Genomic DNA, 19,325 nt, shown 5'->3' with positions numbered 1-19,325 from the left:
AGCTGATGCGGCCGCGCGCGCACGCGGCTGGGGCGGCGGCGGCGGCGGCGCGGGCTGCGGGCCTCCCAACCCGTGGGCTCCCCGCCGGCCTCCCGGGCCGCGCCCCAGCCCGCGACCCCGGCCACCCGCCAGCCGCCGCCGCCGCCGCCGCCGCTTCCGTCCAGTCCTGCCTTCTGCGCCCACCGCTAGGGCCGCCGCGCCTTAGCGCGAGGGGCGGCCCGGGCGCTTTGTGGACGCGCTCGGCGCTTTCTCTGCTCTCGGCGCTCACCTAGGACTGTCACCGGCCCCTGCGGGGCCCGCGGGAGCGCTCCCGAAAGACCCCTCGGGAGGTGGTGACGGTGACGGGATCCCGGCCCCCACCGGCCCCGAGAACTACGCCTTCCCCGCTCCTCGCTCAGCGCGAAAGCCTGCGGGAAGCTCCAATCGGAGGCAACTGGTTGGTTTTTGGTTGGGGGCTTTTTTTTAACTCAACAGCTTAACCCCCAAGCACTGCCCTTCTGTGAATGAGACTGTAGACGTCTAATTATAATTCTTGCTTATTTTTCCTCTTTCATTGTCATTCCTGGAATACGGCAATTGATTTCTTCCTGCGTGGGGTGTGTGTGTGTGTGTGTGTGTGTGTGTGTGTGTGTACACATGTATACATATAGTGCGCGTGTGTAGGTGCTGTACTTCGACAATTAAGGGATTAATATCTTATTCACGAACATATTGGACAGAATTATTAAAAATTTTAGATGCAGCTACAAATAAACACCTTTCAAAAGCAAACTGATAAAAATTTTGTGCTACTGTGCTCACAGCATCTATGGGTCCTGTTTTAATTAGTCAAGCTATCATATTTTTATCAAATAGTTATCTTAGTAAAATGGCAAAACTAAAAACTATTTACTAAAAACTTAGTAAATAGTTAAGAATGGCAAAATCTTTATCAGAAGTGAATACCCATCATTTTAAAGGTTCAAATATTGTATAAAGTTTAACTTCCCCTTTATAGTTATACGAATTTGGAGAACAAGAGTGGTTCTTAAAACAAAACAAAACAAAAAACTGCATCAAAGTAGATTATGCATTTTTTGATCAAAAGAATTTAAAAAGGAAACTCAAAAGTGCAGTTCTTTCCGGGTGGAGGGGAGGAATAAAGAACGAGAAAGATGTTTTAGTCTTTCAAATAATGCCTCTTAGGAGGCATTATTTGAAACAGACTCACCATGAAACACTTTTTGAGGCATAATTTAGGTGTTTATTTGAAAAAGAAGTTTCTAACGAATACAGTCAACATTTAACCTTACACCAATGCATAAAGAGCACCTGATTTCACAACAACAGGACGCAAATGGAATAATTTAGCATCAGTAAAGATTGAGTAACTACTCAAGTTCTCCTTTGAAGGCTTTGAAAGGCATGTGAACTAGCTCTCCACTTCGGTGAGCATATAGGAGCAGTGAAGGATTTAAAAGTCTCGCTAGAGTCTTTATGAAACAAACACCTATTAATCATGTTCATCTTTTCTTCCCATCTCTCATTTTCTTTCTAAACTCCTTGTTTCTCCTCAGTAGTAAAACGTCAGTTGAAAAATGTCCAGATATCTGATTTGCATAAGGGATATTTTACAGGACAGAGTTGTGTAAAAGTTAAACAATATTAACAACACCCAAGCTCATTACATTTGTTACATATTTTATGACCTTGCATAATATTGTTAATACTCTAATAGAATTTGAGTTGATAACTGTAATCATACTCAATTTAGTGTCAAAAAGGAAAGCAATAATGCTTGAGCATAGATTTTTAAATGCTGTTTTAAAAGAGGAAAGTAATTCAATTAAATGTGAGTTCCTGGGTGTAAAAGTTAGGAAATTCACAAGAATTGTTTCTGTAATAGCTGTCATGTTACTCTCCTGTACATATGTAAGTCCTTTCTCTTACAAGGCATTTGTCGTCTTCTACCTAAATGTGTTTATGTGTTAGGCCCAAGTGATGGGTATATTTCCAGCTCACACAAAAATTTTCACCATAATATTTTCTGATACTAGAAAAACTGAATTTTTCTCCTGTAGCTACATTTATTTCAACTCCCTTTGAAGGAGGCACAGGATTAAGTATTTGTTTAAATGTAGATAATACATGTATTTCTTTGACAAGTAAGCCATTGAAATACATTGAAGTATAATTATTAAAAGGCATGATTACACAGATGTAGACTCTGTTGCAGCAATAAAATCAATATATTCTATATTATTAGAAAAACTAGGTATGAAAGCATTCTGAAACTATGGGGGAAAAACTATTAAAAATTTTTGCTTTGATCACTGAAAACAGCATTGGAACTTTCACTAGACTTAAAACAATTCTGCAGCCTTAAAGCCAATCGACTAAATTTGCCCTGAAAGAGCCTTTTAAAATAACAATTATGTGCAGCTGAAAACAGCAAAATAGATGTTCAATGATCTTCGTGTTAATAATGTATTTTTCCTTTTAAACTGCAAATTTAAGATAGATAATGCTGCTAAATTTGTTTTTCTTTTTGAGAATGTACAAATTATTCAAAGGATGAGAAAGTATTTTTAAATGTTTTTAGAATGTTTTAAAATACATTGTATCCTTTGAGCTGGTTAGTTAACTTTTTCTTTTTTAGAAAACAATTTAATATTGGCCTCTGCACCATGAGTACAATTTAAATGTGCTGGGGCATTTACAGGATCTATGTGGTCAGCTTTTCCCAAAGGCCTCATTGGTATATTTGTTGGTTGCAATTGTTTTTATTTCTAGTATTTATTTTTTAGACTGTATAAGTACTTTTGCTTTTGTGCCGAGGAAGCTGAGGGAAAGTATTACTTTAGATTGAAGAGTTCCTTGAACACCCATGGGGAGGAAAAAAAAAAAAAGCCAATATGCTTAAATGCCCATGTATCCAAAAGTTTTTACTGGCATACATACTATGTTCTTGCGGGGTTCTATTCCACCCCTGTACGTGGAATACCTGCTCACTTTCCAGAAAGAAGTTTAAAATGCTTAAATATTACCTAAACACAAGAAACATCTTCTCTCTGCCCCCTCACAGGGATTCTTTGGTGGTTAGTGCTCTTAAAGCCTTGAGATAAATATTAATAAAAATAGAATTTATTATTTTAAAGCTACTTTAACCACAAATGGACAGTTGGGAGGAATGCTTAACTGAGTTAACATACGGTATTTGAAAGTATAGGTCAAAACTATTTCAGTGAAGTTTATAAAATCTATACACATTCTTTTATTAAATATCTTAACTTGGCAAGGCATAGATTGGGTCTTGGAATTTGAATGGTCAAGTTTTTGCACATTTATGACTACAGAGTTCAGTGGTTTCAAATTGAGTCTTGTGTCACATGTTTTCAAAAGACCACATCAAGCATTCAGAGGGAACAACAAAGGTTTAATTTTCAAATTAAGCATTTAGTCCAATCTCTAATAATTTATAAATGGTCATTGCTACAGTAATTAATATAGGCAAATACAACCTTTTCCCTCCCTTATTCATATAGCCTATCTTGTATATGAGGATTTTTTGATAAAACTCAAATTTATTTCAATGGAGCTAGTGCCTTAATATGTGAGAGAAAGTGAAATGCTAGTCACATTAAAGAAGTTGGAACCATAGGAATGAAAATCAATGATACAATGTTCTCTAAAATACTACAAAATTCATGCTTATGGTTTTGCACAAGCGTTTTGAATTTTTTCCCCCAAAACTTTTATTCAAGACATTTAGACTAATTAGCACAACTTCTATTTAAGTAGTAGTTTCATCATTTAGTACTATTTTTTAAATTTCATTTTTCAGATAGTTGCATCAGGAAAATATCAAATATAAAACTTCAAAATGTGGTATATGATAAATATTTCAAATCTAAGTTGTAACAGGTTAATTATCATGCTACTAAGAAACTGAGTTTCTTAAAAAGATAAATATCAAAGCATTTCCTTTGAAATTAAGAAACTATAATTTTGTCAGACTTTGCAAATAGGAAATTCTATAGTCAAGATGTTTAAAAAGGAGAATACTCTTGAATTTTTAAAGTGAGATTTGGGAGCTATCATCAAGAGTGTCCTGCCTTGATTTTTGTTAGCTACTTGAGTCAGAATGAAATAATTCTGTAATATTAAAAGAATGTACATAAGTATCAAATGATAATTTTTAATATTAAATCTTTGTATCTAAGCAGTCTATGGGTTTGAAAGGATTTTCTACATATTGGAAAAGTCAGGTCTGCTCTTCAGGGCTTCCTTTAGGAAGTTTGATGCCTTATTTTGAAGCCAAGCAACTAATGTCACATGGGAATATCTGAGTAGTACTGACTAAAATTGTGAAGTCTTCAGCTAGGAAGAAATGAGGAATTGGTTTCTTAAAAGGAAATAAAATTTTTAACATGCAGTTTGGCAAGAGATGAAGGCAAATTTTAATTTAAAGGTAAAGAAATTAGAAACAAGGAAGGCAATCATACTCCACAGTATATTTAATGAGAAAAGAACAGGTTGAATTGTGTGTCTTAGAATTTCTCTACATGGACAAATGGAAACTATTTACTTTTAAATTATTACAATGTACTTATCTTTTGTATGGATTATAAAAAGTAAGTTTACTCCTTAAGTCACCAGTGAAGCGATATGAAAATTAGGAGCTGGCCAACCATCCAATAAAGTCTGTCAAATAGAGAATTTAGATAATAAACAGTTTCCCCCTCAACAACAGGTTGGTTTTATTCTCTACTTCACTTATAAAGATCACCGCTTCGATTTCCTACTTCATTGATCTGGGATCAGCCAGAATGACCCATGGGTTAGCTAGAAGAGAACGAAAGTGAAGCATGGACATGTTGAAACAAGTTTACTTTGATGAATATATCTGATTAATTCTTCCATATGCATGCAGACTGTCCTTTAAATTGTTATTTTACATTTTTAGAGAGAGAGGGAGAGAGAGAGATTGAATATTTTTTGAAGGAAGGAAGGAAAGGAGGGAGGGAGGGAGGAAAGTTTTTCCCTTCCAGAGAAGAAATGTTACAGAAAACTTATTTACTGTTTATTTTCTCTGACACAGTCCATTACACCAAGATTCTCTTAGCTCCACTGAATTTAACTAAGCCTCACAGTCATGCTCAAAATGGACTAGAAGATTGTCTGTCATGTCCAGAACCTAACCAGTTTTAACATGGCTTACATTTAGACTATAACAACAGAAAATATCTAAGAGATTCCCTTCCTTTTTGGTCCTGGTTTTGGAATCTATTCTAACACTGTATTTTCTCATACCTTAGAAACTGAAGTTTTGACCAGATCCATGAATTCCAACAACAACAACAAAAAGGAACAAATGGGCCTAGTCAATGGAATATTATTGTCTAAAGCCAACATTTTTTAAAAGTTTGTATTTTGAGAGCATGCTTTTTATATATTAAAATTTGAAATTTAAGTAATGTATAAATATTCATATTTATTTTGTTTAAAGGAGTATAATTTAAAAAAGAGGAAACAAAAAATAAGAGTATTTTATATACTAAACTCAGGTAACAATAATCTATACTTGCTTATAAAATGAAAGATTTGACCATCATTTATCAAATGAATTATTTCAGAAGAGAAGTTATATATATAAGAATGCATGATCTGAATTAAATACATTGCCAACACTAAGGAAACTATACAAAATGTGCTTTTAACTCATTTAAAGTAAACATTTAAACCAAAATTAATATATTAAGAGAGATTACTTTGTAAAGAAAGGCTTAGGTGAAAGTTTTAATATTTTGAAACACATGATATTTTAAATAATACTGGTTAAGAATTTAACATTTTAATTATGGTTGTTTTAAATGGTGTTTTCAAGAGAGTACATATTTTTATGTCCCTTGTCAAAATAAAACATAGACTTGAAACAGTTTTATGCAAAGTTCAGTCTAACAATACTTTAAAAAAATCCTTAGAATAATTGTGTTCAATTCTCTCACATATTTTTTGCATATATAGAACTATTCAGAAAATACTTTATTAATTTATTTTTAATTAAAGTATAATTGACTTACAATATTATATTAGTTTCAGGTGTACAGCATAGTGATTCGATATTTTTATACATTATAAAATGATCACCATGATAACTCTTGTTACCATCTGTCCCCATACAAAGTTATTACAATATTATTGACTATATTTCCTATGCTGTACCTTACATCCTGGTGATTCGTTTATTTTATAACTGGCAGTTTGTATCTCTTAATCTCCCTCACCTGTTGCATTCATCCCCCTACAACCCCCTCACCTCTGGTAAGAAAATAAATGATTTATACATAACTGATTTTTACCCCATGGTAAATGCTCAGAAAGTAATTTTATAGACTGTTGTGAAAACAAGTGCCTATGAAATAGATGAAAATTTCCATTTTTTTCTCCCTAAGTGTTTGATTATTTTCATTAAGTTTAAAACATAAATAACCACAGTTGTTCTAACTCTTTCAAGTGTAATTTTCAAAATTACATTCCTTTTTGTAAGCATTCCTAATCTGTACTTTATGGAAAGGAATGGGGAGCAAGATTTATAAAATCATTTTAATGTCATAAAATACCAAGAAAATAATGACTGGCAACAGGGTGAAAGGGAGAGTTGTATTAATATGGACAATTTAGTCCATGTTATTAGAAACTTGGACTTGAGTTACTAGTATCTGGGTAATTACTCAACTTTTTATTTTGTGCTAAAGTAAATAGTCCTGGATCATTTGGAGCAACAGTATTCTAAATCAAAATTAATCAGATAATTGGCAACTTTTATTTGACTTGCAGTGCTCTATAAATTATAGACCGAGAAATGAGGAGAAATTTGGTAAAGAATAATAATGTAGATGGTAATACATGGCCAAATGAGGCCTAAGGAAACTCTGAATTTTTATATGCTTTTCTTAAAATCTGAAGGTGACAGAAGATTTTTAGTGAGGCCCAACTACAATATATAGGTGAGTAGTAGAGAGTTAAGAAAACTTGTTTTTTTAAAAATAGTAATTGAATTAAAATATTTGTGAATTGAAAGGAAGAATTGTTTTATAAGACCAGTGGTGTCAATAAAGAGATACATATTTTGTTTTATAAATTTCTATAGAGAATATTCACTCTACAAAGGACTCTTTCCTTCAACAGTGTAAAATGGAAATATTGATTTTACATTTGCCAATTATAATAGAAGGAAAATAATATTCTACTATGTATGTTGTGGTTTTGAAGGTTGCCTTAATTTTGTAACAAGGTGGACATTAATAAAAATCTAAAGTACAGAGGCTTGTGAGATATTTTAACCAATGATTAATGTGTTTTTAGAAACCTAAAAGCATTTTCAAACTAATACTTTTTTATTCATTTAAATTTCATTTTGCTTTTATTCTGTTTCTAAAAGTTGCTCTGATCAATATTTGTCTGTAGAGACTATGACATTCTATGATGACTAATGTTCAAGTTGAGTCATAATGATAGTCTGTTATATTAAAATCAAGAGTGACTATAGGAAAATAGTCACTTTGCAAGCAAACATCCTGTCAAGTAATGGCCAGGGTAGCAGGGAGCATATGTCATAAAGTAACAGACTTAAACCTTTAGCTATGCCTTAAGTATCTGTCCATTGACATAAATGGCATAAAGACAATCTAATTGTGTTTGTCTTAAGCTTTTTTTCTTAGCTGCCCTTTATTTTATTAAAGTTTTAGAAAATAGTGTAAAGAGAAAGACTTGGTTAGATTTGAACACTCGACATAATTCCTAAGATGATAAAGAAAAAGAAAACCTTTCACTGAGATGTTATCAGAATCTCAGACATAGTTTTACATTATGCAAAAAGTTTAAATAATCATTTGATCATTCCAGCTAAATACAACAATTGAAGAGTAGATAATGCTACTTTGTGTATTAGAATAATATCGTGCCATTCTTTGAATGAAAATAGTTGTTACTCTTTTTTTTTCCTTTAGGATATCTGAATAATTATATGAATAATATTTTGGAAATGTAAGAGTTTAAATGGAAAATTTAGGATTAGAATTTATCTCCAGTTTCAAGTGGAATGTCAATTTTTCAAATAATATACTTGATTAGGATAAAAAGATTTATTGAAAAGGAATAAAAAAAATCTTTTGTGGAGTACTTATCCAGAGATATATTCTGGATAAATAGGGAGATTTTCATAACTCTGCTTTAAAAGTTTATTTTTATCTTAATTGTAAAGATCACTATGAAATTATATAAATAAGTTACAATGCCTTCTTAAAGTATACTGAAGCTCATGGAATTTAAACCTTTATGGTTGTTACTTCTTTACTTTTTTACTTTGCTGTCCTTAAAAAGAGTCCTTTTATTAGACGAGTACCAGGTACATGACAGACAGTCAATAATATTTATTGAATGAATGAAGGCAGTACAGAACATGGAGTCAGAGAAAATTGGGTTTAAATTCCTTTCCTACCTGCTTCTAGTTCTTGACCTTATTTTCTCTTCTCATTTTTCTCAAATGTATGATGGAAGTAATGATGGCATCTCTTTCATATGGCTCTTGAAAAGCGTTCAGAGCCTAAGTATGTGCAAAGCATTCAGAGCCCAGCCTTAGCATGTGCTCCATGCATGCAATTATAACCAAATAATGTGATTATGTAATTTTGAATTTGGTTTTCACTGGCATAGATTTTTTCCATTCAGATTTACAGCTGTTGTGCACATGATACAACCATCTGAGGACCCCAAGCACATAAGCCCCTACTTAGAAAATTAAATAAAAACCTTCTGGGCTGCCTAGCACTTCTTTACAGTGAGTCTGACAGAGCTCTCTTTTAATAGCAACCGTCATAAGATACCCTCAAAGACCTTGATGACAATAATTATCTTACCCTTCATCTCTTGGTCCCCCAGGAATCTCAGAATCCAGGCCGGTGTCCGTTATGGTCAGCCATCCTGTAAACACCTCCATCTTCCGAAGGCCTAGTGGGCCATTCCTTCTCTTCCCACTGGTTCTTACCCTAGTTTTTCTTAAACCATTTCCTTTGGTTAGCAACTCATTAGAAAGTATCCAGGAGCAAAATCAATACATCTTCACGTTTTCCTCTGGAACATCTCTTATTTATTTTTATCTTAACTGTAAGGATCATTATAAAGTTATATAAGTTACAATGCCTTCATAAAGTATATCAAAGCTCATGGGATCTAAACCTTTCTGGTTGTTACAGCAACTGTCAGTGAGTTGCTGTCTCATCCTCTAGTTAGAGTAATGCATAACTTGTGGTCCTTTGGGCTCTGCTTGGAACATCTTTGCAATGCCACATGCTTCATAAGGCATCGAGAAGATAAAGTAAACTTAAAACAATAAGGAAGGACTTCCCTGGTGGCACAGTGGTTAAGAATCCACCTGCCAGTGCAGGGGACACCGGTTCTATCCCTGGTCTGGGAAGATCCCACATGCCGCGGAGCAACTAAGCCCGTGAGCCACAACGACTGAGCCTGTGCTCTAGAGCCCGCGAGTCACATCTATTGAAGCCCGCGCACCTAGAGCCCGTGCTCTGCAACAAGAGAAGCCACTGCAATGAGAAGCCCGCACACTGCAAGGAAAAGTGGGCCCCGCTCGCCGCAACTAGAGAAAGCCCATGAGCAGCAACGGTAGACCCAATGCAGCCATAAATAAATAAATGTATTAAAAAAGAACGCTTACCTACCGTGGAATGGAGGACAAACGGTTTAGAATATGGAGGTTTAAACTCGACAATTCCGAAGTGTTGAACAATTCAATGGGTTTTGGCAAATGTATGCAGTCATGTAACCACACCACACTGAAGAAGCAGAGCATTGCCATGATCCCAAGTTTTCCGTCTTCCCCTTTACAGTCATTATACTTGCCCCGTCCCTGATCCCAGGCAACCATTGATTTACTTTGTCTCACTATAGTTTTGTCTTTCCTGGAATGTCTCACAAATAGAATCATTCAGTTTGCAGTTTTTGCATCTGTATTCTCTTAACAAGTATAATATTTTTGGATTCACCTATGTTGATGCATGTATCAGTAGATCATTCCTTCTTATTGTCGAATAGTATTCCATTGTATGAATATACCAGAGTTTGTTTATTCATTCACCAGTTGGTGGACATTTAGATTGTTTCTAGTTTTTGGAGATTATGAATAAAGACATTTTAACAGGTGTGTAGTAGTATATCACTGTGGTTTTAATTTGCATTTCCGTAATGTCTAATGATATTAGGCATCTTATCATGTGCTATCTGCCATCTGTATACCTTTATTAGTGAAGTGTGAATTCAAATCTTTTGCCCATTTTTTATAGGGTTATTTTCTTATTGAGTTTTGAGAGTTCTTTATGTATTCTGTATACATGTCCTTAATCAGATATGTTTTTACAGATATTTCTGTGTATATTTTATGTATTGTCTTTTCATTTTCTTAAGAGTGTCTTTCAAAGAGCAGAAGATTTAATTTTTGATTAAGTCCCATTTTTTTCTTTTATGGATTGTACTTTTGGTGTTGTGGCTAAGAAACCGTTCCTTAACCAAGGTCACAAAGCTTTTTCACCTAGGTTTTCTTCTAGAAGTTTTACAGTTTTAGATGTCACATTTAGGAGTTTGTGATCCATTTTGAGTCAATTTTTATATATTGTGTGATATATGAATTAAGTTGGGGTTTTCTTGCATGTGGATATTCAATTATTTTGTCCCATTTGTTGGAAAACTATCCGGTCTTCATTGAATTACCTTTCCACTTTTGTGAAAATTCAGTTGACTATATATATGTGGGTCTATTTCTGTATTTTCTGACACATTGATCTGTGTGTCTATCCTTTTGCCAATACTGACACAGTATTAATTACTGTAGCTTTATGCAAGTCTTAAAAGCAGGTAGTGTGAGTCTTCCAACTTCTTTTTTTTTTTTTTTCAAAATTGTTTTGGCAGTTCTATTTTGTTTGCTTTCTCCACATAAATTTTAGAATCTGTTTGTTGACTTCTACAGAAAGGACTGCTGGGATTTTGGTTGGGATCACATCGAACGTGTAGATCAACTTAGAGAAGAAATGATAATATTGAGTTTTCCAATCCATGATAATGGTATGTCTCTACTTTTATATATATGTCTCCTTTGATTTCTCTCATCAGTGCTTCACAGTTGGGCATGCAGATTTTGTACATATTTTCTTAGATTAATGCCTAAATATTTTATGCTTTTGGTGCTATTTTAAATGATACCTTTTAAAATTTCATTTTTCTAAGTATCCATTGCAAGTATATAAAAATACAGGGCTTCCCTGGTGGCGCAGTGGTTGAGAGTCCGCCTGCCAATACAGGGGACACGGGTTCGTGCCCTGGTCCAGGAGGATCCCGCATGCCGCGGAGCAGCTGGGCCCGTGAGCCATGGCCACTGAGCCTGCGCGGCCGGAGCCTGTGCTCTGCAACGGGAGAGGCTACAACAGTGAGAGGCCCGCGTACCGCAAAAAAAAAAAAAAAAACAATTGGTTTTGACCTTATAGCCTATGACCTTGCTAAACTCACTTATTAGTACTAGTAGCTTTTTATAGATTCCATTTGGGATTTTTTTCTGTGTAGACAAGCCTGTCTTCTGTTAATAGAGATCATTTTATTTCTTCCTTCCCAATCTGTATGTTTTTAATTTATTTTCGTGCCTTATGCACTGACTAGGACCTCCAGTATGATGTTGAATAGGATTGGTGAAAGTGGATATCCTTCCCTTGCTCTTCATCTTTAGGGAAAGCCTTTGGTCTTTCATCATTAACTATGATGTTAGTTGTAAGTTTTTTATAGGTATATTTTCTTAGGTTGAGGAACATAAGAACATCCCTTATAAACCAAGTTTGCTGAGAGGATTTTTTTTTAAATCATGAATAGATGCTGAATTTTTTCAAAGCCTTTTTCTGTATCTGTTGAGATAACCATACAGTCTTTCTTCTCTAGTCTTAATATGGTAAATTACATTGATTGATTTTTAAAATTTGGAACTAACTTTCATTTGTGGCGTAAAGCCTACCTGGTCTTGTTGTATTATCCCTTTTATATATTGCTGGGTATGATTTGCTAATATTTTGTTGAGGATTTTGTGTGTATGTTCATGAGACATATTGGTCTTTAGTTTTCTTTTTTTCTAATATCTTAGTCTCCTTTTGGTATCAGGGTAATACTGACTTCCATCCTCTTTTATTTCCTGGAAAAGTTTGTGTAGAATTAGTATTATTTTTTCCATAAATATGTAGTAGAATTCACCAGGGAAGCCATCTGGGCCTGCAGTTTTCTTTGTTTTAAGGTCTTTAGCTATACATTTATTTTTTAAGGTGATGTAATACTATTTAGTTTACCTATTTTTTTCTTGAGAGAATTGCCACTTGTCTTTTTATTTTCTTAACATTGTTCTTCAAAGAGCAAAACATTTTACATTAGTTACAGTACTTAATACAATAGACAAGAGCAAGCAGCTGTAGTTCTTGAGCAGCAGAGAACAGTGAGACAGCAGTGTTTTAGGAAGATGAGTAGGATTCAGACAGGATCAAAAAAGGAGACTGGGCTTAAAGGGACTATTTAGCAGATGACAGTCAGGGGAGGGGTGGTGGCAGTAAAAAGGAAGAGGAAAGGAGCACTTGGAAGTCACTTTAAAGAAGGAATTGACAGAACTTAGTCGTGTCTGGCTGGAAGTTGGTAAAGATGGAGAGGGGTACTCACAAATGAACCCAAGATTCTATCTGAAGAGATGAGAAGAATGTCAAGAGTGCAGACAGATGTGACATGATGGAAAAGGTAGCCCTTTTAGAGGTTAAGGTCATGCTTCATCTTGGGATATATTGAGTGTGAAGTGAATTGCTATGGGAATTGACAGCAAAAATAGTATGAGAGGGTAGAACAGTAGAAGAGATTTTTGGATTAGTGAGATCAGGGTTACTTAGAAGAATGGAGAATCAGAGAGGGTTGCCATATAAAATATAGGATGCTCAGTTAAATGAGAATTTCTGATGAATAAGGAATATTTTTGTTGTTGTTTTTTGGCATAAGTTTGTCTCAACAGCCTGGTATTCAGCCTATACTAATTGGAATTTATAGATCAGAGAGGATCACAATTATTTTGGAGGGATCTAAAAATTCTTATCAGTATAGGTTGAAGACCAGGCTGTTGGTGGCTAAATCATATACTTATTTTCAAGTTTGGGGCCATAAATATAAATGTTAACTGCATATGAGTTTTACTCTCAATAAAATTAAAAATCATTTCTATCCAGAGGAAAATGACATACAATTTTGAAATATATTTCAAGAAAATTAAACGTAATTTCTTTTAAAAAAAAAGCAAATCATCGTGATAATTTCATCAAAAGAGGGTAATTTGAAATATAGAGGGAAATACTATAAAACTGGCATTAAAGGCCTTAAAATGATCTGCTTCATAAGATAAATCATCGACTACATACTAGATACTATGAACTATGCCTTGAGATATGCAGCCTCACAACAACTCTCCCAGTTGTTACACTATCCCCAATTATTTCCTTTTCCCAAATGAGGAAACCGACGCTAAGGTGGTTTTACTTGAGGTAACATAGAATGGTGGCTTGATACTGTGTCAGTTTAGCTAAACTGCAGTTAGGTTTCTCCAAATTCCTTGACTCGTACGGTTCCTGTCTAAAGTTGGCCCCAGGAGAAATCTGTGCAACATTCGAAATGCAGGATGAAGCGGCAGCATTACCCTCAAAGCAGGCTGCTGCTGATGTCCTCGTTGGCTCACCTCGTTGGCTTGAGGCAGCAGCTCCCTCAGCATCGGCCAATCTCCTCCTTCAGGTGCTCTCGATCCTGGGCCAGATTAGATGCAGCGAGAGACATGTATAAAGCCAACACACTGTGTTACTACAAGCAGGTGTGCTTGTCTCCCACCAGTCTGCCTCCAGCTTTCCTTCCCCAAAGCCTGTCTTGCCAGTCTGCAGGCAGGTGGCTTCGGGGCCAGCAGCAGAGGAGTTGGCCTTCCGGAGAGCCCTCGATAGACTCCCATTCATGTTCACAGGTTAGTGACTTTATCTGATCCTCCACCTTCCCCGTCCTTCACAGACCTCTGCTATCACATCTTCTCCCACAGTCGTATAATGTCTAATCCCTGTGATGAACCCCTTAGTCCATATCACTCCTAGCGGTCCTGCTTCCCTGGTTGGACTATTAACTGGTACATAGAGCAAGCAAATTGCCGGGGAGCTTCTCAAGCCCAGGTCTGTCCGGCTCCTCTCTTTCACGTTGAAAAAAACAATTAAGACTTTTATTTGGATGACACATTATCAAGCTTGGCTTATTGTTATAGATGGTACGATTGCTTAGTTGTTATCTTGCTGAAATTAGGTTTCACAGAAATTTGAACCCCTTTTATGTTTCCTAACGTTTCCTTTTGAATTACAGCCGTTGTGTATGTGTCATCTCTAGTACTGAATGATAAAGTTCTTCAAGGACCACACGAAACTTCTCTTTATTCTTCAACAGCTGCTGCCACAGTAAGTAGTAGGCACTCAATAAATGTTTGTGACTTTTAATAGAGTAGCTAAATTCCTCAAAAATATGTAAAATAGTCCTACATCAAAATACAAACTTGCGTTTGGGGACACTAGGTGTATGTTATAAGATGCGGAAGAGATGTTGCCGCTAAATTGGGATGTATAGAAAGATGAACAGTTTTAAACAGGAATTGAACTACTGTTCAAAGGATTGGAATGTTCTTGTTACAAGCTGAGGCTCAGTGGCAGAGTCCTGCCTTCCCTTGAACACTGTAGGCTCATGGTAGAGATTTTTGTTACATGCTACTGAAAAGGTGCTATCCTGTTACAGATAGTGTATTCATCAGTTTTCTTAGTCTCTAGAAACATACTCTGATTTCTTCAGAAAAAGATTTTTTTTAAAGGCTAGTAGATTGCTCTCGGAATCTCTGGGAAGATCAGAGAACGAGGCTTTTGGGGAGTGAAACCAGCTCTCTGGGAAAAAACATGTTTTCTTAATTTCTCTGTTATTTCCAATTAATGGTTATAAACATGACCCACTTTGGGTTTGTATTAACATTTTTCCATCACTTAAATTCTAGACAATCAAATTCTAGACAACAAAATAACAAATCAAGCCTTGATTTGTGGTCGTGCCAGTTTCCCTAGTGTAAATACTCCCAAGATGGCTGATGTCCAAGCTCCCAGTGTGATGTCAGTGAACATGGAATCGGGAAGAAATGTATGATACAGATGCAATAGATGTAAATAAGCTTAAAGTCCATAGATAACAGTAAAATATAGTAAAATAATTAGAAAAGGATGAGTTTTGAGTTTATTATCTTCTTATATATAATTTATTTAATTGTAAGTTTATATAATTTAATATTACATTTAATGACTGGCTCACAAAATTCCTGAAAATTTAGCAATCACCTTTTACAAGTGGGGAAAGCTGGCTTCAGCACACCACTGCATGGTGGCCACCCAGCCAGGAAACACCACCCCAAATCGCCCACAGCACTGCTCCATGGAGGACAGCACTGCACACAGGATAGCTGCGTGCAGATCCTGTCACTGACTGGCCACAGGAGGGTCCTGCTGGAACTAGTGCCCTTTGTTGGTTCAGGAAACAGCCACAGTTGGCATCTGTTACCAGAGCACCACGACCCTTGTGTCTTTTGTGTTGCTGGTTCCCAAGACTTTGAACTGGTAGATGCATCTGACTGATAGCTCTCACTTAGGTGCACAGAATCTGAAAAAAAAGAAGTGTTTCACATTTTCAGCTTAAAAGGTGGTCATAAAGTGAAGGGTTCTACAAATACAGAGAAAGAGTTCAGATATTGAGTAGCAAAAAAGAGTAACAAGCATCTGCCCAGTTGTGTATTTCACCCCTTTGGTTGTGGGGGAATTGGTTGCTGGTTAAGAACATTTGCTGCATCCCATAAGAGAACAGACCAATCTGTCAAGAACACGTATCATTATTCCACCATTCCATAAGGCCAGCTACTTCTGAGTGAGGCATCAGTGAATCCCATGGATATCAGTTCACTGTCTACTTCTCCAAATTTTTGATTGAATTACATATTTGATAATATGCTGTCTTTTTCAAATGTCTATCAGCTTCACTGACTGTACAGGTGACTTAAATGGTGATGTGAAAAGAATCATATCCCTGCATCTGTTAGGTTTGTTATGACGGCCTTTATCTCTGTGACCCCTCAGGTATGGGGAATTGCTCTTTGGTGACTTGTTGGTGTAGAGGGACAAACAGGGAATGCTCCAAGGGATCTGAATGTGGCCCTTCCTGCTTGCTATGAAAAGGAGTCACTCTTTCCGTCTTTCAGTTCATCTATTCCTTTATGCACTTAGCAACAGATGAATGAAATCAGGGTCCTACTGGGCTTATGTGAGACAAACACAGATCAGAACTTTATTTCTCATTTTAATTTATTCAATAACTGCATTGTAGGTGTCGATTCTATGCAACACGTTGTTCTAGCTGCATGGGACACAGCAAGAAACAAAACAGAAAAAAATCCTTGCCTTCATGGAGCTTATGTTCTAAAAGGAAGTAACAGACAATAAACTAACTAAATAATATAGTACCTTAGAAGGCAACAAATTCTATGGAGCAAAATATAAGTCAAGGAAGGGGGATAGGGAGTTCTAGATGGGGAGGTGTTTGCACTCTTAAATAGAGTGGCCAGGGAAGGCTGTATTCCAGCTAAGATTAAAGGAAGTAAGGGAACAATCTCTTTCTATCCTGTAAACCACAATTTCATTCAGGAATTAGAGTTAGTTCTGAGCCAGTTTCCAATAATCCCCCAAACATCTAGGTATTTGCCTTTACAGTGTACTCTTCCCCTGATCAATGACCCGCAGGTACTTTCGGGAAAGTCCAGGATGAAGATTCACAGTACCTATGTGTGTCGTTGTGGCACGTTTTTCCTCCATGGGTCCTCACTCCCCCTTCAGTGCAGACACTCTGGGTCACTGAACCAACTCAGGTTCAGGAATCAGGTGAGTGGCTCTGAAATCCCACGGCCAAGGCTCAGAGCATGTCTCTTACACCAGACTCGGAAGATGTTTGTTATTTAGATCAGATAGGCCCTTCATGGGCCAACTACCTATTTTGGTTCTAGGGACTGGATACTGAAATAGCCACTAGCAAAAATCCTTGTAGGGTTCACTCTGTTTACCACTCCCATTCTGCTGCCACACACACCTTGCCCTGGTGATACTACCTGGGACCTTGGGACTCCCATTGTGAGTTCATCGGGGAATGAAATCAGGAGCCCATTTCAACCAACACGTGCCCAGGCTACATCAAACAGCCAGTACAATGTTCATTCACTTGTTCTTCGATGTTGGTATCCCCCTCACCAAGGTGTATCTCTGGACCCGCTAAGGGGACACAGTTAGGTGTTATGAGAGCAGCCTCTGCATGATTAATCCACTCCAACATTTTTCTCTCTCTGCTATTTGTATTTTTCCTTGACATCATATCAAGGAATTTCTGGTGGCTCAACTTTACTTAGCCAGGTTTCAGTCAACCAACTGGGAAAACCATTAGACCCATTCCCAGCTGCTGGTGTCAATACACCCAATAAATTCAGTCTGACCTAAAATTCTGTCCCTTAGTCTTAGCCTAACACCCTCAGAATCCATTTCCAAAGTTTACCAATATAAATTAGCATAATCCTACAATTCTTTTGATGTATAGTTGGTATTTCTTTTATTGGATTTTGTTATTATAGCCTATCTCCTCCAAGGCATGATAGGATGTATATAATACATGTTATTACATACTATATATATTCTATATACTAATATGTGTATTTCATATATGACATATATAATTACTTATGTATATATGTGTATATAATTATATATGTTTACATAACTACATATAGTTACATATGTATATATGTGTGTAGTTATATATGTATGTGTGACTGTAGATAGTTATATATACACACCCGTAAGCACACATACATATATATGTAACCATATAGCTAGATAGACATAGAGACAGACACAATGATGGGTGGAGGAGGTAAGGCATGAAGAAAATATTTCTCAGATCAGATCTTTACAGAGTCTTCAAGCAAGGCAAGAAGAGTCATCCGCTTCGGTCGGCAAGGGAAGCTCCATGGGGTTGGAGTTTCAGTTTATTCTGAGTTTTTCTAATCCTCCCATGTATTCATACTTCAGTTCTCAAGTCCTACACTTTCTTACTCAGCATCTTAACTTGAACATGAGGGATCTGGTGAGGCTGGTACTTCACCTGGTACTGAAATTAGACAACTCACAAGATCTAAGTGGTTGTTCAATTTTCAGTAGTCTCAGCATTTGTTTTGAGGTCTATCAGCCCTGCTGCACAATAGATAAGAGATTCTTTAAGGAAAATCATAGAAAGTCCCTAGTTTGAGTCCTTGATAAAATCCATTTTCTTTCTTTAAGCTCTCCAATACCCTTAGAAGCACCTATCCTGCCCTGCAGTCTTTGAATCCTTCACATCTTTTATGCTGTTTATTGCGAATAGGCCTTGGGTTTCTCAGTGCCTTGTATGAAAGAGCACTTTATGCCAGGTGACCATAGTTACCTGCACCATGTAATACCAATGTCCCATCCTTCAAAACTGCTTGGATTTTTACTCCATTCAGCCCCAACCTGGCCAGATAACTGATCCTAGTTTCCCTATCACTCTGGATACTTTGTCTCCCCCTACCCCACCCACCCCACCCCCAAAGTACTGTAGAAACACCAACAAATTCATCTATGTCTATCTTTGTTGAAGATTCCATTCATATTGTGGCTCTTCTGTTATAACATTGCACATGCAGATCTGCTGCAAGGAATTAAATCATAGGGATAAGTCATTTTATATCATTTCTACTTTTGATTTATAGTGGTTAAGAGCACTGGCTTTGGAATCAGGAGGATCTGGGTTTCAACCCTAGATCTGTAATATGCTTGTTGTATGATCTTGGGGAAAGTACTCAACCCCTTTAAGACTCAGTTTCTTCATCTGTAAAAATGGGGATAATAATATTTACCTCATTGTTGGGTGATGTTGTCATGAGAATTAAATAAAATCTATAAGATACTCAGTGGCACATATTAAGAATTCAGTAAACTCTGAGCTTCTATTTCCTAAGTGAACCTCATGAGGACTTGAAAAGCTCTCAGTTTCATCAGGAAGACATTTACAAATGATCATAAAATGCCTCAGCAGGTGTCTGGTCTCACCCATTATAAAACTGTCATGATTAAGAAGCAACACACAGACTGCATCAATTCTAT

The 19,325-nt window shown here is 36.4% G+C and overlaps 2 long non-coding RNA genes across 2 annotated transcripts; both read left to right on the top strand.

The window, feature by feature from the left end:
- Nucleotides 1–87: 87 nt before the first annotated feature.
- On the top strand, nucleotides 88–5,450 carry LOC132504192 (uncharacterized). Its single transcript, XR_009534769.1, has 2 exons — nucleotides 88–436; nucleotides 5,298–5,450. It is a non-coding gene; the product is annotated as an uncharacterized LOC132504192 (long non-coding RNA).
- Nucleotides 5,451–11,019: 5,569 nt separating this feature from the next.
- Nucleotides 11,020–15,331, top strand: LOC132504196 (uncharacterized). The gene is made up of 4 exons (XR_009534771.1): nucleotides 11,020–11,115; nucleotides 13,843–14,062; nucleotides 14,446–14,537; nucleotides 15,119–15,331. It is a non-coding gene; the product is annotated as an uncharacterized LOC132504196 (long non-coding RNA).
- The last annotated feature ends 3,994 nt before the right edge of the window (nucleotides 15,332–19,325 follow it).

This window comes from Lagenorhynchus albirostris, chromosome 1 (assembly GCF_949774975.1).
Source record: "Lagenorhynchus albirostris chromosome 1, mLagAlb1.1, whole genome shotgun sequence".
NCBI classification, from domain to species: Eukaryota; Metazoa; Chordata; class Mammalia; order Artiodactyla; family Delphinidae; genus Lagenorhynchus; species Lagenorhynchus albirostris.
Note: the sequence above shows the minus strand (reverse complement) of the source record. Positions and strands in the feature narration are given on the sequence as shown.